Raw genomic sequence first — 15,470 nt, 5'->3', positions numbered from 1 at the left:
ATTTATAGTAGCTCTTTTTGTGGTGACAAAGAATTGGAAATTGGCAGGATGCCCATCAATTGGGGAATGGATGAACAAGTTGTGATATATTATTATGATAGAATACTATTGTGCTATAAGAAATGACAAGCAAGATGCTTTCAAAAAAATCTGGAAAGACTCGCACAAACTGATGCAAAGTGAAGTAAGCAGAACCAGGAGAACATTGTACACAACAACAGCAATATTGTAGAATGATCAGCTGTGAATGACTTAGCACTCTCAGCAATACAACGATCCAAGACAATTTCAAAGGACTTATTATTAAAAATGCTATACATCTCCAGAGAAAGAACTGATGGAGTCTGAACGCAGATCAAAGCATACTATTTTTTTCACTTTCTTTGTTTTATTTGGATTTTTTGTCTGTGTGCAGGGAGTCTGTGTTTTCTTTCACAACACAGCTAATGTGGAAATATGTTTTGCATGAATGCACATGTAAAACCTATATCAAATTGCTTGCCTTCTTAGGGATGGAAAGGGGGGGGGAGGGAGAGATTTTGAAACACAAATTTTTTTCAAATGAATGTTAAAAATTGTTTTTGCATGTAATTGGAAAAATAAAATATAAAAATGAAAGAGGCTGAGAATTACCAGACCTCACACAGATGTAGACTGAGAATAAAGAGAAACTTCCTAACAATTAGATCTTCTGGAAAAGGAAATGGGCCCTCTCTGGAGGCAGTGGGCTCCCGTGTCCTGGTAATATTCAAGGAAAAGTTAGATGACCACATGTTGGGGGAGCTGTGGAGAGATTTTTTTTCCAGATATGGTTTAGACTAAATGGTCACTGAAATCCTTTCCAATTCTGAAATTCTGTGATTCTAATTATAAGGAAGTTGTTTATCTGATATTAAACTGAAATCTACTTCTCAATTCAATATATATCCATTACCTACTGTGTACAGAGAGCTGTGCTAACAATACAAAACTTATTTGATCCCTGTCTTCTTGGGAGTTAAGGATCATAGGAACCTAGCATCATAAATCTAGAGGTGGAAAGGACTTGAAAGGCCATCTAGTCTGACCCCCTCATTTTACAGAAGAAGAAACTGTGCAGAGAACTTAAGTGATTTGCCCAAAATCACACGGGTATGCCATCAGAGGTGGCATTTGAACCCAAGTCCTGTGAGTCAGCCTCTATCCATTGTACCACTATTCTTTGTTTTAGATACATAGTTAACCTAGTAATTAATCAATTAATAAGCATCTTATTAAGTGCTTATTATGTTCCAGGCACTCTGCTAATTGCCGGAAATACAAAAAAAAAATCTAAAAACAGTGACTGTCCTCAAAGAGTTTACATTTTAATCGGGGAGGAAGCATGCATGTACATAAATAAATACATACACAACACACAGAGTAGATTGAGTAGATTACTAGACAATTTTAGAAAGGAAGTTACTCAATGCAGGGGTGTGTGTCATCTGCACCCCTTTGGCATTCTAGTGAAACTCATGGATCCCTTCTTAGAATCATGTTTTTAAATGCATCAAATAAATTTCAAAAGATTACTATAGAAACTAATTGTATTTAAATACAGTTATCTATTTATTTATCTATCTATTTATATATAGATAGAAAAATAGATATAGATAGAAAGAAAAAAAGATATATTAAGTTCATAGACCCTAGGTTAAGAATTTCTATACTAATAGCTGGGAGGACTGGGAAAGGCCTGCTTCAGAAGGCCCATTTTGAGCTGTGTCTGGAAGGAAGCCAAGAGCAGAGGTAGGGAGAATCTTTGAACATTAGGCTAATCTTCAGAGAACATACATAGAATCTATCATTAACCTTGTACTTAAAGCCCTCCCGTCTTGCTAGGAACTGTCAGAACTTAACACTCCACGGAAATACCCTCTCAAGAACTCAGAATCACTCCCATGCCGTAATTAAGCACTATAGTAAGCCTTTGGTGGAGGCCAACAAAAAATAAGTCAAACTCTCTAATCTTTGTAGCCTTTGGGCTGCCCTATTCAGGCCTCCACTGTCTTTTGATTGGACTATTTCAAGAGCCTTCTAATTAAGTTCCTTGTTTCCCGTGTCCCTTTCCTAATGGAGCTTCCACAAAACTGAGACCATCTCTGACCACCTCTGTCCTCTGCTAATCATTTTCAGTGACATACTATTGCCTCTGAGATAAAATACAAACTCCTTGGCCTGACATTTAAAGCCCTAAATAATCTGGTTCTCATCTACCTTTTAAGATTTATTCCTTAGGGCTCTTTCTCTCTTTCTCTTTTCCCCGTTCTGCATTACAGTGAAAGTGACTGACTAGTTGTTCCCTCACGTGGACATCCTAGCTCTTGCTTGCACACCTCTGTCTAGCACATAGTAAGTGTGTAATAAATGTTTACTGACCATCTTTGCAAAAGCATCCCTCATCTCTTCCCAATAAGGAGACATTTTATAGGCCTTACAGTTTTCAGAATGTTTTACCAATAATTTTTTTGATCCTCACAATAACCATCTGAGATCCTTTACAGATGAGGCAACAGGCTCAGAGAGTTGATATGTCCTGCCCAGTGTCACACAGCAAGTCATTATCAGAGGAAGGATATTAACCCAGGCAGGGCTGTGCTAGTAAATATTTACCAACTGGCTCTGCAGGAAAAAAAAAAATGTACCTATGACATACTTTTAAGCTTAATCTGCATTATAAAGAGTTTCTTCATGACTTTCTTAAGTCTAGACAATCAGCAAAACAATAAACCAACCTCTGATCTGTAGTGTTTGCCATTTTCCAAGGTGTAAATGCTCACATTAAAAATTTAACAATCAGCTCTCACAAACTGGTATGAGCTGGCTCCAATACATACCGGAGCCTAGGTCCTCAAGTCTAGCCCCCATCCAAGATGCATCTCAGAATCCAAGCTTCCTTAGGACTCAGCTCAGGTGCCAACTCTTAGAATATTACAGGAAGCATTCTCTGCTGCCCCACCCCACTACACATACACATACACACACACACACACACACACACACACACACACACAAACACAAGCAAACTCTCTCTCTCTCTCCCACCCTTTACCCTCCCCCCTTTCTCTCTCTCCCTCTACCTCCCTGAATTATTGTGCATTTCCTTATTGGTAATACATACTGAATCTCCACCAGTAGAATGTAAATTCCTTGACAAGGACTGGTCTGCTGTCCTCAGTGCATAAATACTATCTAACACATGACTGATGCTTAATAAATGTTTGTTATCAATTAGCATTTATGAAGTGCTTACTGTGTGCCACGCTAAGCACTGAGGATATAAGTAAAAAGAAAGATAGACCCTGACCTCAAGAAGCTTACATTCTAAAGAAAGACGATAACATATAAAAGGGAACTGAATAGCACGGGACAGGGAGAGGGGAGGTGGAAGGAAAGTACCTAACACCTTGTTGTCGAACAGAGAAAAGGTACAATACACCCAACTGTTGCAACACTGCTAACCAGGAAACTATTGTTAGCTTGACACAATGCGCACAGAGATGACACCCAAGTCAAACTTTCCATCATCTATTATTTGCAGATGTACTATACATGTATTAAGTGTACATGTGTGTTTATGTTTATATAGCTAAATGGAAGGACCATTTCCAAACCCGGAAATACTGTCACAGACATATGGTTGTTGACCTGTTACAAAAGGCCCAAACGAGCTCAGCTAACCACAAAACGGTCATGGTTATTCATCCAATTGGAAAAAAAGAATTTTCAAAGTCAATGTTCTGAGAATTCTTTCTGTCCCAACTACATCATCATTTTAATTTTGAGGCTGCCATCGACTGTCTAGGTAGGAGATCTCACACTCTGCCCAGAGCCTTCTTCCCTCTACTACCTTTCAGGTTTTTGCCGTTACTGTTCCTACCCCCCTCAGTTTCACCAATTACACTGAAGCTTTGTTTCTTGCTGAGCTACTTTGGAATTGATCTTTGAGTCTGCTTCAGGACAGCTCAATCTTCCACATACTCATTTTAACCTCTAGGTCTCACTGGTCTCAGAAGCCTTACTCATTCCCGTAGATGACCTGGGGAAAGACTACTTGAGTACCTCACACTTCCCAGTATGTACTGAATCAAAGGCTTGTTGTCCCAGAATACAGAATCCAACATTCCTAAGAACAAAACAGAAGCCAGCAGTACACTTCTAATAAAAGTCAAGCAAAATAAGATTAATTTCTTATTCTTTTTAGGACTCTATTTATTGAGCTTATACATTACATATGCTGTACAGCTGGGAAGAAAAAGGAGTAGATAGCTACGTGAAGGAGATAAGGTTGAACATGTAGCACTGAGCAAAGAGGTTGAGGCACATTAGTGAGAAAGGGTAACACAGCACACATACCATCAGTAAGATCATCATGAAATTCAAATATTGTCTATTTTGACAACATTTCTACATCATGGGATGTACAATGAGGCTCTCTGCTGAGGACATGGGAGAGGAGAGAGAGGTAGCTAGCAGAGAAACAGCAAACTGACCACTAACGGGCCTCAATATTATGCCACGTGGAAAACAGGTGAAGACTGGACACATTTACCCTAGAAAAGAGAAGACTTATGGAAGAAGGGGGATGTGATCAATATTTTCAAGTGCTTGAAGTAGTGTTGTAGCCAAGAGGAATTAGACTTGTTCTGCACTGGTACCAGGAAGTAAAACTAGGAGCAAAGGGTAGAAGCTACAAAGAGATAAATCAAGGCTTGATGAAAAAAAGACTCCCTAAAGTTCCAGGGGTGAGGAACCTGCAGCCTCGAAGCCACATGTGGCCTTCTAGGTCCTTCAGTGCAGACTTTTGACTGAGTCCAAGTTTTACAGAACAAATCCTTTTATTAAGTTTGTGTCTGAATCTGGGGAAGATGGGTGGAAGATTCTAATCCCCTGAGGAAAATTATCTGTCTGGAAGATAAGATGTCCAGACTAAACCCTTTACTTGCACTCCAGCCCCTTAAACATGTAGATATCTTTGGGCATCATGTCCTCAATGGATCTATGGAATGGCCTGACACTAATTCTACCTGAGGGGCAACTAGGTAGCACAGTGGACAGAAAGCTGGGTTTGGAATTAGGAAGACTCAAATTCCTGAGTTTAAATCTGACCTCAGACACTTACTAGCTGTGTGACCCTAGACAAATCACTTCACCCCACTTGCCTCAGTTTACTCATCTGTAAAATGAGCTGGAGAAGGAATCGACAAACCACTCCAGTATCGTTGCCAAGAAAACTCCAAATGAGGTCACAGAGAGTCAGACACGACTGAAACAGCCAGGAACAACAACAAAAATTCTACCTAAATCTTAGACAAGCGCCATGTACTAATCAGTATTACCTCATTAAAAATAACCCATTCAGTGAACATTCGACACAAAATGAATTCTGAGTAAAATCTCACTTAGAGATTGATCAAAATAATGATTTTATGTAATAGAATTGGTATGAATGTCAGATGTCACTGTGTGCATGTGTATTTGTACACCTGCATTCCCTCAGGTAAGGTGTCTCACTTTCCAAAAGTGTATACACACACACACAAAAAAAATCTTAGAGCTACAATTTCATAGCTCTGGGCCCTCCTCACACTGATCCAAGTCACAGCCCCCCCACCATATAGTCAACAGTCTCCAAAAATTGCTGTGGTTGAGTAATTCATCCCCCCAGAGGTAGCCTATCGAGGAGCCACTCCAAACTTAGCAAGGCTGGTCCTGGCCTGGAACACCCAACACACATCTCATCACTGGGACCTTCACTCATAGCCTTTCCAGCTTGGTAAGACTTACCAGAGAGATCCTGGGATTACACTTCCATGCCACAGTGAGATAATAAGAAAGATTTTCATGGAGGGAGTTCTATTATTATGGTTATTATTAGACATTTATCTTACTATGCTTTCTAGGTTAGTTATTATGTCATGAAAACCTCTTACTTCCCAATTAGAATATGAAATTCTCAAGATAAAATCTCATATTTATGTCCTCTAGAGCATCTAACAAAGTATCTTGCATGTCATAAAATGTTTCTTAATTATGATTTACAAAGGAATTTTTGAAAAACAAGATGTTTATATGTTAGGGGCTGATCCACCAATATCAATTCTTAGATATTAACACAACCTTCACTAATGTGGTGTTCTTTTCTATGTTGCAGTGGAAAGAACCCCATATGTTGAGTCATCTAACCTGGCTTCTGATACTAGCTCGTCCACTTTCTGCCTGTGTAATCTGGGGCTAACTGCTTCACTTCTCTGTGCCTCAGTTTTCTTATCCATAAAATAGAAGTTAAACCAAATGGCCTCTGAGGTGCCTTACAGCTCCTCAACCTATGTAGATTTCTACTGCAGTATCTTGAAATCAACATTTCTGGTACATATTAGTTGGAAAGAACACATTGTGAATATTCTCTCCATGGAGTTTCGTAATGTGATCAGCAAGTCCCGTTCTGGTCACTGCAATGTATTTCTATATTCTGGACAGAACAGCTGGAATAATTATGGGTCCTATGGGTGATTCTCCATTATTTCATTTGGATACTTCCACCACATTTACATCTGGAATACCCATCCCTTTGAACTCACTGTAGGCCTCCAATGGTTATAGTTAATAAGAACAAGTTGTTCAGGATGAGCTTAAGTTTCTAACAGTCCCAAGCAGATGCTGGGGAGATCTGGTTCAGTCATATATTTATACATTCAGGTCCTGCCCCCTCACCCTCCCTTTTTAACTTTCTCAGTAGAACATAAGGGGGAAAAGATCAAAAGACACAGAAGTTTTGCAACATGCTAAGTTAGTCCGTAAGACCAAAGAACAAAGCAATTCTATTTCCTAGACTGATGTGGCCGTAAGCATCTTCAATGTGCCCTAAGCAAGTTGGGAGCAAAACATTTCTCCTCTGCAGATCCTTCTTTTTCTTTCTCTTGCTCCTCTCTTTTCTTCTACATTTCAGGCTCCCTTTCTCCCCTGTTCATTCACCAGGAGACATTTTCAATCTAGATCATTTCTTTTCTGTTTGGTAAAATGACACTAGATAATCCTATCATTCTACTTCAGATATACTCTATAACATATATAATTATTCATTTTATACTTCAGTAATACATAGTTTAAACACAGAATTCAAACCCAGGGTTCTAAATGTCCTCTGTCTTTAACTTCACGGTGTTAACAAGTATTTCCAGTTGTCAATAAATTCATATGCTGTTCAGAAATGGAACTGATTTTTTGGGACAGCTGTTCATCTGGGCATAAAGACATTTATTCTAATGACCAAATTTGTTCTATATGTATTCTTGTGTGCTTTTCTTTGTGGGTTTTGGTTTGTTATCTACTTTCATGCTGTCTAATTATATCTGACTTTTACCTACAAAACATGAGTTGCTTTAGAGTGCAACTAAGAGCTTACCTGCTTATATTTCTAAGCAACTTGGGATCTTTTTTTCTCTCTCAACATCATGGCCTAATGGGTAGAGTGTCGGCCTTGAAGCCAGCCAGACTTGGGCCTAATCCCTACTTCTGCCACATTGTGGCCACGTAACCCTGAGCAACTCCCTCGTTCTTTCAGGGCTTCAGGCAGCTCTCTACGGAGTCCAGCTACAAAGGGGGTGCCAACTACACTGGAACTGAATTTACGCATGTGGGAATCAGCCTGCTAGTCAGTCAATAACATTTATTAAGCACTTACTATGTACTGGCCATGTACTAAGTACTGTGGAAACAAGGAAAGGCCAACAAGCCCCTGCCCTCAAGGAGCTAACAGTCTAACAGAGGAAACAACACGCAGATGACTAGGTATGAAAAACTAATGGAAAAAATCTCAGAGGGAAGGCACTCAAATTAGGGGGGATTGGGAAAGGCTTCTTGAAGAAAGGAGGATGTGAAGGAAGCAAGGAGGGAGCGATGAGGAGGGCAAACATTTCAGGCAGGAGGGAGTTCTCGAAACTGATAAATCACAGATCTAGTCCTTATCTCTTGCCTCTATACGGACACAGCAAGCGTCATTACAACAAACAGAACTGAGGAAACCAATTCAATGGACTAAAATAATGGCTGCCCAAGAAAAACAACAAGGACATTTTGGGCACTGACTATTTTCTTCTACTGAATACAAGTAGAAGAACCTGGAAATGGGAAATAAATACAGATTTCTCCAACCTGCAAAAATACTATAATACTATGATGATATGCTTCCTAACACTTTTTATCCCATTAAACCCTTTAAAAATATATTGTAAAGCCCTAGATTAATTTAACACACCATTCTTTTTATATTTATTTATTAAATGTTTAAATTAACTACAATGATAACTTTTGCCAAAAAAAGCTCCAATTTAAAATTTGACAGAATTTTAAAGATATAAAATTGTGCTCTACTTATAATTACTCCTTTTATTTTAAAATAATTATGACCATTTTATGTGGGACATTCTATAAGAATCAAAATATGTAATCCAGCAAGACCTCATACGCTCACAGTTCGGATCTCTGCAGATACAAACCTGCAATGCTTCCAAAAACAAACCTATAATGTTTCAATAATGTGAAGAAAAATCTATTTCTAACACAATTGGGCAGTCATTTACTGCTTTCAATGCCAGTAAACAAGATGACCTCAAACACCCTGGGATCATCATTGCAAAATCCTGTAAGGGATCTGTGACTCACTGTACAGGGCACTGGACTAGGAAGCAGGAAGGGTGGAGTCTTGTAGGTCCATCTATTCTCCACCTCAAATCATTTAACTTATCTGAGTCTCAGCTTTCCCCATCTACAGAATGGGTGTGCTATGCCAGATTTTTGCTAAATCCCCTTCCAGCTTTAATAGTCTCTGAATTTCTGTGAATCTGTTTTGCTTGACTATACTTATATAAGAGAGGGAAGTAGTGATACAGAAAAGAAAGAAAAGAGCCCCCTTTAAAATCTACAAGAAGGGAGTAGAAGGGAGTTCCAAAGGGGACAAAGACAAGCAAGGCAGCACTGATATTAGGATGCTATCCCTACCCTTTCATACATACACCTCCTCATTTCCTATTCCTTGCTCTGAGCAGAAAAAATCAATTCTATACTACTAAGGTTTTTGAAAAGACCAAGTCATTTGACTGTTCGCCCTACAATTCAATTCACTGTCCCCAGGAGTCCCTGGACCTTCTCTGGCCACCACTCACCTCTATGTGCTGTTTTCTATCAGAACTTAAGCTACTTCAAGGCAGGGAGATCCTAAAAGAGAGACTCTCCCTGCCTTGAAGGATCTTAAGTCCTTACTTTGTAGCACAGTGCTGGGCTCATCATGATCATAAATGCTATTCAATCCATTCGTTTAGATAAGTAAGAAACAAACACATGATTTGAACCCAGGTCCTCTCGTACTCTACCAGGCTTATTCCAGGGCCGACCAATTACAAAACACATTTTGCTTTCAGTGATCCAAATGACCCTAAGCACACAATTTTGTCATAAGCTGACTTTGGCCAGAGATAGAGGCCTCACCTTTATTTAAACTCCTTAGCTCTCAATTACATCTCTAAACTAGGAATCCAATGTGCAAACATGCATTGGTCCTACAAGTGCTGACTCTGCTTTGAGGGTCCTAACTCAAAGGAGCCACTGAAGCCAAGTATTACCCTAAGTACCATCATGAGGTGGCATCTACACCTGAGACAGGAAACAGAGATAACATGCATTGGGAGGATTTTTTAAATGGCCCTTATTTAAGGAAGCAGCAAAGAAAAGATTACAAAAGGTAACCTGAGGTCTAATTCTTTTCCAACAGAATGACAAGCCGTCAGAAATTCCAACTTTAAACATATTGCGTGGGTTAGAAATGTGCTGAAGTCTAAAGCCTGAATGTGAAGGCACATGCACATACATACCTAGGCAGGAGATGAAGGGTTTATATGCTTCTCAGCAGGAGAAAGAAGAGATGGGAAATAATATGCTGAATAAATTCTCTTCATACAGAAATGCCTGGCTGTCATCATTTACTTGATATACTGAAGAGAAAAACAAAATGTCAGGGTACTTTGGTCTGCTGGTGAGAGCACGTATTCTAGAGCGTGGGGTTCCAAGCAAAGAGCTTGATCAAATGGTAATTGCTAATTGCCCAAAGCTCATGACTCTCTGTCACACTATTTGGATCTTTCAAAGCCCCCGGAAGCACTGGTCACCAGGGCTAAGCTCCTAGGACAAATCATGAGTCTGGCAAAGTTAATCAGTAGTAACTGGGAGATCATGACAGTACCAATGCTGCGGGTCAGTTCTTCTAGCAATAGGAGCCATGCCTTGCTCTATGGTCCATCGTTGGGTCACATACCATATTACCATTCTGCTTTGATCCCTGGCATCTACGCAATGGGCGAAGGAGTGTGGGACACCCCTCTTACACAGACATGGAGGGAGTAGAGCAGAGCAGTCATGGTTATAACAAGACTCACTGCCTTTATCAGTTAAGAATTCTTTGAGCTACAGAACTGTAAATGTGGTATCACCTGACAAAGGTATGAGAGTCCAGAGCAGCCAGGTAAGGAGTAGATACAGTGGCAAAATTCAGTTCAAATCCAGCCTTACACACTTACTAGCTGTGTGACCCTGGGCAAGTCATTTGACCTTAGCCCACCTCAGTGTGCTCAATTATAAAATGACAATAATAATACCACCTAACTCCCGGGGCTATCGTAAGCATCAAAATGAGATTATATTTGTAATGCACCTTGAAAACCTCCTCAGGGGTGGGGAACCTGTGACTTTGAGGCCACATGTGGTCTTCTAGGTCCTTGGGTATGGCCAGTGACTGAGTCCAAATTTTACAGAACAGATCCTTTTATGAAGGGGATTTGTTCTGTGAAGTTTGGATTCAGTCAAAGGGCCACACCCAAGGACCTAAAGGGCCACATGTGGCCTCAAGGCCTGAAGGTTCCCCACACATGCTCTAAGTGCTATAAAATGCTAGCTATTATAAACTCTACTAATGTAAGGTATTTCTTATTATCATAAGGAGAAAGAGACTACAAGAACCTGATAAATTACAAGCTGGATTGGACCTTGTTCAGAGATTGCCTCCTACAGATTTGGTATTGGGGAAGTATGTGGGGCAATGAGGGTGTCCTCACATCGTTTAGTCCTCTCCCCTGCAGATACTGGTCTTTACAAAGCTTTGTGGCTTCTGTTGGGTCTCGGGAGTTTTCTTCATCCTAGATTAGAAGCAGGGAGTGGTGTTATATGTATGGTCTATGTCTCTGTCTCTGTCTCTGTCTTTGTCTCTCTCTCTATCTCTGTTTCTCTCTGTCTCTGTCTCTGTCTCTCTGTCTCTGTCTCTCTCTCTCTCTCTCCTTCTCCCGTCTCTCTCTCTCTCTCATCTTTCTTCTTTGTTTCTAACCTAGACATTCAGTAACCTGTGCTGAGAGAAATAGCTGCTGTTACTGTGCAACTGGAGGAAATTATCCATTTGAAATGTTGTAATCATTCTACAGCTTGTTAATTGCCCCTCTAAGTCCCCCTGCCTTCTCTTCTCCCCCTCAGCTTCATGGAGCCAAGGCAGGAACAAATCAATTAAAGAGAATGAAGCAATTCTGTAAAAGCCTAACACTAATGTCCTTCCTCCATGAATAAATTCCAGTGTTCCCTCTCCCCTTGGACCCACAGGATGTGGGAATTTTTCCTATGTTCACTGAATAATGCCCTCCCCCTCTTTCCCCCAAAAGGGTAACACAGAAAAGGAAAAGTTCTTTTGTCTGTTTGGCTACAAGTTATTTCTTCCAAATGGCCCCATCCTCAGCCCCTGCCACTCTCATGGCCCCTCTCAGGCCACAGTTAAGTAAAGAGTGTTCTCAGGCCTGCCAGCGAAGGAGGTCATGATCCCTAAGAGGCATTCATTGTAGGTACCCAAGACCAGATATGGGGTCAGCATCACTGAGGACTGAGTCAGGAAGAAAATAGGATGCAATAATTTCACTGTCATACTGTGCGAATTTGGGAGAAGTAGGATAGAGTAGGTCTCAGAAAAGCTTCCCAAAAGTGGTACCTAAATAATGGTATAGAAAGTGTTGTGTTCCTCCAGGTTATAAAAGCTTTGATGAGAGACAGGTTCTTTAGGTTGTTTTCTAGTTGTTTGTCAACAGTGAGTGATCTGTGTCAGATTTAGAGTAAATGTATTTTCAGGGACCATTACTGGGGAAGAGACTTCAGTCAGGCACCCCTGTGTGTCTCTTTCTCCTACCTTCTTCCTGACCCTGCAGCAGTGAGGGTATTTAAGGAACAACATCTAATTGTAAAGCTGAGATACTGGGAATCAGGCAGGTCTATCAACACATACAGGACTGGTATTCAGTGTCTAGATAGAGGTAGGATGAGGGAGGGATGTCAAGGGTAAATACAAGGACAAATGGAGGAGAAAAATTACTGGACATAGACACAGTAGCAAAACAGGCTCAAATGAAGCCCCAGGAGAGAGAGCCTACCACGTGGCCTGTGCTCAGGGATACTTTGCCCTTCTGACTGTAGGTATCCTTGCTCAGCGATGACTACTTCCATCTGTCTCCCTTCAGGAATGCCAGTGCTGGTCTCTGGGGGGCTTTCAAAACAGGTAGAAGATCCAAGTAGCAAGACAGCTGGAGGCCAAAAACAAAACAAAACCAACAACACAGTTAAGAGATTAGGGACAAGAGATCTTTCTGAAGCGTATCTGATCACATCAGGTCCCTGCTCAACAATGGTCCCTGGTTCCCAATTGCATCCAGGATAAAATCCAAAATCCAAACTCCTTAGCTTGCCATTTCAAACTCTTGACGATATGGCTTAATTCTACCTTGCCAGATTTCTATCACATTACTCCTATCCTGCACTCTAAGTTCTAGCCAAATGGACCTGCTTATTTCCCCAAACTTGGCATTCCATGCCTTTGTACAGGCTATTCCCTATTACTAGAACTACATTTTCCTTATCTCAACCTCTTAGAATCCTGATCAGGTGCCACATATTACAGGCATCTTTTTCCTGATCCAACTGATTTTTAGTTGTCTCTCCCATTCTCAAATTATCTTATATTTGCTTATCTGTTAACATGTTCTATGACCCAGTAGAATGTAAGCCCCTTGAGGGCAGCCAATTTCCAAAGAAAAAGTTGTCTCTACTTATTGTCTCTACTTCTACATATTTCTGGTCAAGTCACAAGAGAATAGAGACCATGGTCACAGTCCAAAGGCAGAGAGGAGCACTAGTGTTTGCAGCTGCAAGGGAGCAGGAGCCCTTCGTGAGTAAAGACCAGTGCACCAACCAGGATAGCAGTGACCACACCTCTCAGAGGAACACACCGAAGCACCAAAAACTTGCAGACCCTTAGAACTAGCTCTGAAAATAGCAGCACAAAAAAGCTTGAAGTCTGCAACAGTACCTCCCCACCCCCAGGTGAGCAAAGCCAATTTTAACATAAAGTTCAAAGTCAAGAAATAGGCTGGAAAAATGAGCAAACAACAACAACAAAAAGAACCTCATCATAAAAACCTACGATGGTGGCAGACAAGATCAAGACACAAACTCAGAAGAAGACAACAATGTGAAAACAGCTACAAAGCAAGTCTCAAAGAAAAAATGTAATTGGATACAAGCCCAACAAGAATTCCTGGAAGGGTTAAAGAAAGAGATGAGAATCGGAAAGAAAAAAAATTAAGAAAAGAAATGAGAGCAATGCAAGAAAATTATGAAAAGAGAATTAATAGCTTAGTAAAAGAGGCACAAAAATACTGATGAAAATAGCACCTTAAAAAATAGAATCAATCTAATGGTAAAAGAGGCACAAAAATTCACCAAAGAAAAGAACTCCTTAAAAAATCAGAATTGGCCAAATGGAAAAAGAGGTACAAAAGTTCACTGAAGAAAAAAATTCCTTAAAATTAGACTTGGGAAAGTAGAAGCTAATGACTCTACGAGACATCAAGAAAAAACAATGTAATCTCATTTGGAAACACAACTGGCCTAGAAAATATATTCAGGAGAGGTAATTTAAGGATTATTGAACTGCCAGAAACTAATAATCAAAGAAAGGGCCTAGACAGCATATTTCAAGAAATGATCAAGGAATACTGCCTTTATACCTTAGAACCAGAGAGTAAAATAGAAATTGAAAGAATTCACCAATCACTGCTTGAAAGAGATCCCAAAACAAAAACTCCTGGGAATATTATAGCCAAATTCCATAGCTCCTGGGTCAAAGAGAAAATATTTCAAGTAGCCAGAAAGAAAAAAAAAAATTCAGATATCATGGAGCCACAGTCAGTATCACACAAGATTTAGCAGCTATTATGTTGAAGGAGTAGAGAACTGGGAATATGATATTCCAGAAGGCAAAAGAGCTAGGATTAAAACCAAGAAAAACCCACCAAGAAAAACTGAAAATAATCCTTTAAGGGGTAAAATAGAGGACTCTCAAGCATTCCTGATGAAAAGCTCAAGCTGAATAGGAAATAGGACTTTTGAACACAAGACTCAGGAGAAGCATAAAATGATAAACATAAAAGAGAAATCATAAGGGACTCAATAAGGTTAAACTGTTTACATTTCTATATGAGAAAATTATACATGCAGCTTCTAAGAACTTTATCATTATTGGGGAGTTAGAAGGATTCTACATAGACAGAGGGCATGAGAATGAATTGATTATATTGGGATGATGTAAAAAAATAGGCAAATAGGGCAGCCCTGGGAGAAGGGACGGGGGAAAATGGGGAAAGTTATCTCATATAAAAGAGGTGTATAAGGAAGAGAAAAGAGGGAGACAGAGATGAACAGAACAAAATAAGATGGAGGGAAATACACAGTAATCATAACTGTGAATATGACGAACTCCCCCATAAAACAGAATGCAGATAGCAGAATGGATTGAAAACCAGACTTCAACAAGATATAGTTTACAATGGACACACTTGAAACAGAAAGATACATACAGAATTAAAATAAGGGGCTGGAGCAGGATCTATTATGCTTTGGCTAGAGCAAAAAAGGGTAGCAATCATAATGTTAGGCAAAGCAAAAGCAAAAATAGACATAATTAAAAGAGATAATCAGGAAAACTACATTTTGCTAGAAAGTAGCATAGCTGATGACATAATACCAAAAAATATTATAGTAAGTTTCTCTGGTAAATGCCTCATTCCTCAAATATGTAGGGAACTAAATAAAATTTATAAAAATAAGAGCCATTCCTCAATCAACAAAGTTAAAGGATATGAACAGACAGTTTTCAGAAGAAGAAATCAAAGTTATCTATAGTCATACAAAAAATACTCTAAATCACTATTTGTTAGAGAAATGTAAATTAAAACAACTCTGAGGTATCCCCTCACACCTATCAGATTGGCTAGCATGACAGAAAAGAAAAATTACAAATGTAGAGGTGGATGTGAAAAAAATAGGGACACTAATGCACTGTTGGTGGAGTTGTGGACTGGTCCAACCATTGT

Source organism: Vombatus ursinus, unplaced genomic scaffold, assembly GCF_900497805.2.
Source record: "Vombatus ursinus unplaced genomic scaffold, bare-nosed wombat genome assembly UNPS02004457.1, whole genome shotgun sequence".
Classification (NCBI taxonomy): Eukaryota; Metazoa; Chordata; class Mammalia; order Diprotodontia; family Vombatidae; genus Vombatus; species Vombatus ursinus.
The sequence above is the reverse complement of the archived record's forward strand: the minus strand, read 5'-3'. Positions refer to the sequence as shown.